Source organism: Glycine soja, chromosome 1 (assembly GCF_004193775.1).
Source record: "Glycine soja cultivar W05 chromosome 1, ASM419377v2, whole genome shotgun sequence".
NCBI lineage: Eukaryota > Viridiplantae > Streptophyta > Magnoliopsida > Fabales > Fabaceae > Glycine > Glycine soja.
Window position 1 is genome coordinate 40,104,181 of NC_041002.1, and position 7,107 is coordinate 40,111,287.

The 7,107-nt window shown below is 34.7% G+C and overlaps 1 pseudogene; it reads right to left on the bottom strand.

Annotated features, from left to right (window-relative positions):
- Window positions 1-447: 447 nt before the first annotated feature.
- Window positions 448-6,361, bottom strand: LOC114375215 (annotated as a pseudogene).
- Window positions 6,362-7,107: the final 746 nt, after the last annotated feature.

Genomic DNA, 7,107 nt, shown 5'->3' on the forward strand with positions numbered 1-7,107 from the left:
ACACATTCTTTTCAACATATTATCCTAGGGTGAATTTGATATGAGTCACACTACATAGAAAATGGACCGAAGTTATTCAGTGAGACTCAGCATAAAAGTCATCCTACAATAGTGTGTTGGAAAAGTTTGTCAGAAAGTATCTTCTTTGACATCTCTGTTTATATTGCCATTCAGTTTGGCAAAATCCCTACAAAAAATTACTGCTAAAATACATTCAACAAAAGAATATGGTATTACAGTAACTAGCACATTGTGTCCTGCAAAATTTAGAGCCCCAAGATACCAAATATTGGCTGCTGGTATATACTCATAACTGCTGACAGTGGCTATCTATAAAGCAATTCCAGCTAATACTGGATAGAACTGCTGAAGCATTAGTTCCACAAAATTCCAGGGGGGAAAGAATGGGTAAAACAACATGAATCTTAGGTTCACTGTCATTGACTATTATTGGGGTTTCTTTTGTTTGTTGCGGTTTTCCTCAGTAATTGTTTGAAATTCTTTCTCACTAGCGGCAATTAGACGTTCGACAATGTCATATGTAGTAAGCATGATACTGTAGAGATAAACAAGGACTGAATCAAGTTACAAATCATAATCAACTTCAAATTAAAATAAATGACCGTGATGAGCTATATTTATTATATCTGTGTATGTTTAGTGGCATGGAGGCAGTAGCAATCTCAAATAAACACACTAATTTTAATGGAATTTATGATCTCCAGCAAAAATACTGAATGTCACAAGAAAGAAAATAAGAATCAACAAAGTGTAGTTTCGCTAGGCACAGTGCAAAGATTGAAAACTTAATAACTAGAAATAGAAGATCACAAGTACCTGCTGTTTGGTAAATTTTTCAAAGCGTAGGGCACAAATCCCCGATACAAGCCAATAATTCCATCCCCTACCACAATACCTGCATCAATAAAATAATTAATTTGGAAATAGTGCATAACTATTGAAACAATAAAGCTTAAAGAATCCACATCTTTTACATAAATTCCTATAAATCAAACCACCACAGACTTGGGAGTATAAAATTCAAGTTTTTTCATTTTTAGGCAAATTGCTCAAACTAGGTCCCTTTTAGAAACTAATTCCCAAAAGGGGGCTGTTTTAAAACTTTTTTCAGGGGGGGTCTGTTTCTGAAGGGGACTCGCCAGTGGAGTTGGCGAGTTGCTGTCCACGTGGCGGGTCCCGCCACTCGTACTGGCGAAATGCTTTTTTACGGAAATTTTTTTTTAAACTTCAAACGGGTATAACTTTTGATAGGAATGTCCGTTTGAGGCCCATAATATGTCAAAATGCTCGAAATTGAATGAAGAATCCCTTGGAAAATTCCCGAAATCATTTTCCCAAAAAATGCCTCTAAGTAGCTCAAAAATAGGATTTAAGATTAAAAAAATGGGTGGTTGAATCTTAGAGGAATTGTTTGGGAAAATGAGTTGACCAAATTCCCTTTGGGAATTTGCCAAGGGATTCTTCATTCAATTTCGAGCATTTTGACATATTATGGGCCTCAAATGGACATTCCTATCAAAAGTTATACCCGTTTGAAGTTAAAAAAAAATTTTCCGTAAAAAAACATTTCGTGAGTACGAGTGGCGGGACCCGCCACGTGGATAGCAACTCGCCAACTCCACTGGCGAGTCCCCTTCAAAAACAGACTCCCCTGGAAAAAGTTTCAAAACAGCCCCCTTTTGGGAATTAGTTTCTAAAAGGGACCTAGTTTGAGCAATTTGCCTCATTTTTACTTTTTGCCACATCATTGACCAATCACCCATCAGAAAAAGATTAACAACTTGATTGAAACCACTATGTTTGCATTCCTAACCTGAAATGGCATCTAAGACTGTCTTATAAGGCGCAGCCTTCAATTGCATCTGTCTTCGCACTGTATCCAGATGATAGCATGTAAGTGTGGCAAGTGATGCAAAAAACACAGCAGTGAGTAGAGATGTTTCAGGTCTCTTTTGATATTTCTCTGGCAACGACTTCTTTAATCTATTATCCATAGAAGGTTATCAATGTCTGTCCAATATCCAATGTTCTTATATGATAAAAGATTACTAATGAACTCACAAATCAAAAACACAAAAGTTCACTGCAATATATGGAGCTATTCCAATCAGAGAAGGCCCAAGGCCATAGTAGAAAGATGCAAATCCTTCCTCTCTTAGCATGCTCAAGGCAACCTAGAAAAGCCATAACATGGTTCATTAGCAGATGAAGATCTAGTGAAAAAACCTAAAAACGTCAATTTATATACCTCTGACATTGTTCGATAACCAGGTTCAACAGCTAATCGTAATCACAGGACATCTAATGGGTAAGTTATCTACATAGACATATACAAAGTTAGACACATATATTGAAATTTAGATGAGACATTAAAAGGATTAATATACAAACAAGAAATTGCCCATAATTGTTAAACAAAAGGTTTAATCCCCTGCAATGAAACAGAATAACATCATGAAAGCAACTGCAAGTTATACAAGGCTGGGCGTCATAATGAATTACTTACAAAAGTTGATATCATGCCAGCAAAAGTACCTGCTGCAAGTCTTCCCACAACAGAGAGCTCACCATCCTTTCCCTTGAATATTTTCTATAAATCCAAAAGTATAACTTAGACATGAACATGCAATCTTGGGGAAAAGAAATTCACGAAAGATAGTTTAACAGCCAACCTTGTAAATTTCATATGCAAAAAGCTGGACAACACTATAAGGTATAACCCGAATCAACTGCAACATTAAAAGTGGAAACAGTAAAACAAATGAAAAGACTAGTCAACATAATAAGGAGATATACATACAGAAATACCAATTACCAATAAATCCATTCCTGATTATAAAGACCTGGGGGAGGTTGCCCTTCCAATAACCTTTGATGCCTTCTTCCTTCCCTATTACAGTTATGGCCTGTAAGTCATGTCAACATAAGCTCCAAGAAAAAATTCATAGCCAATGTCCTGATCATTCACCAGAGAGCCCAGTGCATCTAATATGGTCATAAACATGATCACCAAGCAAAGAAATTGGAGAGGCTGTTAAACTATGCATTTAGTATGAGATATATAAATTCTTAATCAGAGAAGGTAATTAGTCATAGAGATTCAACAAAGCTAGGCATTGGCTATCAACTTCCAAACACAACCCCGGCCTTATATCCAAGCTTGGGATTGAGACCAACTATGCAAAGATTTGCAACAAAGCACAACACAGGAAGGTAATTAATTAGTGACTTAAGAAAACATTTTATCAGTTAGTTGGAAGTTCTCGAGCACACAATTTGACAATTTCCTTTCTAATAAACAACTACAATTGAAATTACACTTTCAATGGAAAAGGAGAGAACACCCTCTAAATAATTTGAAATCTCATTATATAATTTGTTTACAAATACTCGTACTTAATTGAGGTCGAGTACTGTTGTAGCATAACTAGTAAAAGCCTATTTCATGAAGACTTATACCAATTAGACTTGCAAAACAATAAGAATCCTAATATATTCCAACAACTACAATCATCATGCTACACTTTGAAGATGAAACAGCCTAAAACAAACCCCACAAATTATCAATCAACAACCAAATTATTAAGCATTTACAAACACGACAATCACCAAATCACACTGTCCCACATTTAATAATAGACTCCAAAGGATGATAACACATCCAATATTTTATCATCAGTGGTCAGAGCATAAGCCAGCTACTCCACATTTTGTTCTCAAAATTTCCTTTACAAATCTCAAAAGATAGCAAACAAAACAAACATAAAGATGACATTCTGTTATCACTTTCTGTTTTCACTTTATTTCTTGTTTTCTCAATTTCCCACTGTTTTGTTGTTGTTTTTTCATCTTTTCGACTATAAATTTCAGAAAACAAGAAACAAAGCAATAACACAAAAGAAAATTACACCAAAACGACAACTACAATAATCAGTAAAAAATAAAAAAAAGAGACATGTCCCTATTCTCCATGTCAAAATCCATTAACAATAGAAGCACTAATATATATATAATTAAAGCATGATTCAATTTCATGGTCAACCTAAGCATATTTTTAACAATTTTATCCGCAGAAAAAACAAACTAAGCATAATTTTAAATTGGATATCACAAAAACGTGAGCATTATAAAATTCAACCACAGTGACTTAAATTATATATATATATATATATATATATATATATATATAACAGAACCAAACACAGCAAAAGAAGTTGCGAATAGTTAATTACCTCAATGAAACCAATCGCCTTCTTCGCGCTTTCGTCTTCAACTCGCACGCCGTGAGTCTACAAATAGGCAACGTCATTTTGACCGAACTTTTAGACACTGAAAGTGCATGTTTGATTTGCGAGTGAATAGGCAATTTAGTCCCTGAGATTGTACCCATTTTGCATATTAGTCCCCAACTTAATATTAAATTCAAAATAGTCTCTATCTTTACAAAAGTGTTGCAAAATAGTCATTCCGTTAAATTTTAAAGTAACACCGTTAGTGAGGTCAATTTTAGTGCCACGTGGACTATCCAACGTGGCACTAAAGGATGACGTGGCATGACACGTGGATGTGTCTCCTAAAAGATGCCACGTCATTTGATGATAACAAAACGAGTAAATAGGCAATTTAGTCCCTGACTTTGTACCCCTGTTGCATATTAGTCCCTAACTTAATGAAAAATTCAAAATAGTCCCTATCTTTTGCATAAGTGTTGCAAAATAGTCCCTAACTTAAAAGATGCCGGAAATCGTGCTTAAAGTGTCCATGTATTGCAAAGGTTGTGCCTAACACAATTTCTGGTGGCACAGATTCCTCATTGAATTCCTTGTCATCTTTTGATTCCTCTGATTTTTTCTCTTCTTCTTTCTTTTCTTCTTCATTTGCTTTTTTCTCCTCCACTTTGTTTTCCTCTGGTTTTTGTCTTCCTATTCAAAACACACACAAAAAAAATCAGAACTCGGAATGATATATTGATGGTAATTGAAGAAAAAAAAAGAGGAAAAGAGAATGGTTATGCAGACCTCGCCCATTGGTGTTGACGGCTACAGAGATAAGGTTGTTGCTGTGGATTTTTGGTTCTTTTTATTTATGCAAGTGTGTGTGGGTTCTTTTTCGTATATATGCCTCAATTAGTTCAGAACCATCAAATTTGAAGAAGCCACTCATTTTATCATCATCAAATGATGTGGCACTAAAATTGACCTCACTAACAACATTACTTTAAAATTTAACGAAAGGACTATTTTGCAATACTTATGCAAAAGATAGGGACTATTTTGAATTTTTCATTAAGTTAGGGACTAATATGCAACAGGGGTACAAAGTCAGGGACTAAATTTCCTATTTACTCATTTTGTTATCATCAAATGACGTGGCATCTTTTAAGAGGTACATCCACGTGTCATGCCACGTCATCCTTTAGTGCCACGTTGGATAGTCCACGTGGCACTAAAATTGACATCATTAACGGTGTTACTTTAAAATTTAACAGAAGGACTATTTTGCAACACTTTTGCAAAGATAGGGACTATTTTGAATTTAATATTAAGTTAGGGACTAATATGCAAAATGGATACAATCTCAGGGACTAAATTGCCTATTCACTCGTAGGAAAAATAATAACAAATACAAAAATTTAATATACGTCCACAAAATCTTCTCAAAAGAATCTCTCTATTACAAAAATGATTACAATATTGTAACTCACACCAACCAAATAATGTATCATTCTAGAAACCCGAGTATCTCACTCAATTGTTACAAGAAATGATAACACTGACATTAAAGTGACTTTGTTTCACAATCTCTCTTCTCACACATCTCTCCATGTGTTGTGTTTCTCCACTAAATCTCTCCTATGTTTATAATGAAGAATGTCACCAACTATAATAAATAATCTCTCTTAGAAGTGGAAACAAAAACAACTTTCAATGCATTTATTCAATTAAAGTTCATCTAGTAAAATGTAATTTATCACTTTGCATTTAAACCACCTAAACCTTAGTGATAAAAAAATTCAATTTCCAATGTGCATGTATCTTATCTTTTGTTTGAAACTCTACAATTCTCCCTCTCAAGGCAAAAGAGAAATATTCTTCAATTAATTTGAAAGTGAACAAACTCCCTCTCTAATGGAAGTATCTCCCAACACTTCTACAACGTTAGAAAATTTCACTTTCTTCTTCACTTTGCTATCACGGTTCCTCTTCAAGGTTTGTCCATCCAAATAGAAAATATTACCTTTATTTTTCTCTCCTCGTAACACCAAGTGTCTCCCCTTGTATACCTTCCATCCCCACTTTAAACCAACATATGTGTACCCTCGTGATGTCTTCTCCCCCATCTTGAATCTTTGTGTGCTCCCAACTATAGCTTTGATAACACTGTTAGGTAATCAACAGTCCCTCAAATAAAATTATCCACACCCACAAAGGATTGTGAGAACACATCAAAGATTACACCATAGGAAAAATAATAACAAATACAGGAATTTAACGTGGTTCGACACCTCTTGCCTACGTCCATGAAATCGTCTCAAAAGGTATTTCCCTATCACAAAAATGATCACAAGATTGTAACTCACCCCCAAATAGTGTATCACTCTGCAAACCCAAGTACCTCACTCAATAGTTACAAGAAATGATAACACTCTCACACAAAGATATGTTTCTCTCTACAAAGTGACTTTGTTTTAGAATCTTTCTTCTCACAGACTCTTTCTTCATGTGTTGTGTTTCTCCACTAAATCTCTTCTCTATTTATAGTGAAGATTGCCAGCAACTATAATAAATAAAGTCTCTTGGAAGTTGAAACAAAAACAACTTTCAATGCATCTATTCAACTAAGGTTCATCTAGTAAAATGTAATCTTTTACTTTGCATTCAAACCACCTAAACCTTAATGATAAAAAATTCAATTTCCAATATGCATGCACCGTATCTTTTGGCTTGAAACTCTACCAAAAAGAGGATAAGTTGGTTGGTGCTGCTGAGAGAGAGGTTAGCGCCAATTTTAAAGTATGAATGAAAGAAGAAAGATGGAGAAGGGAATGTTTTTTCTATTGTTTCCCATTTTCATTCTTTGTTTCAG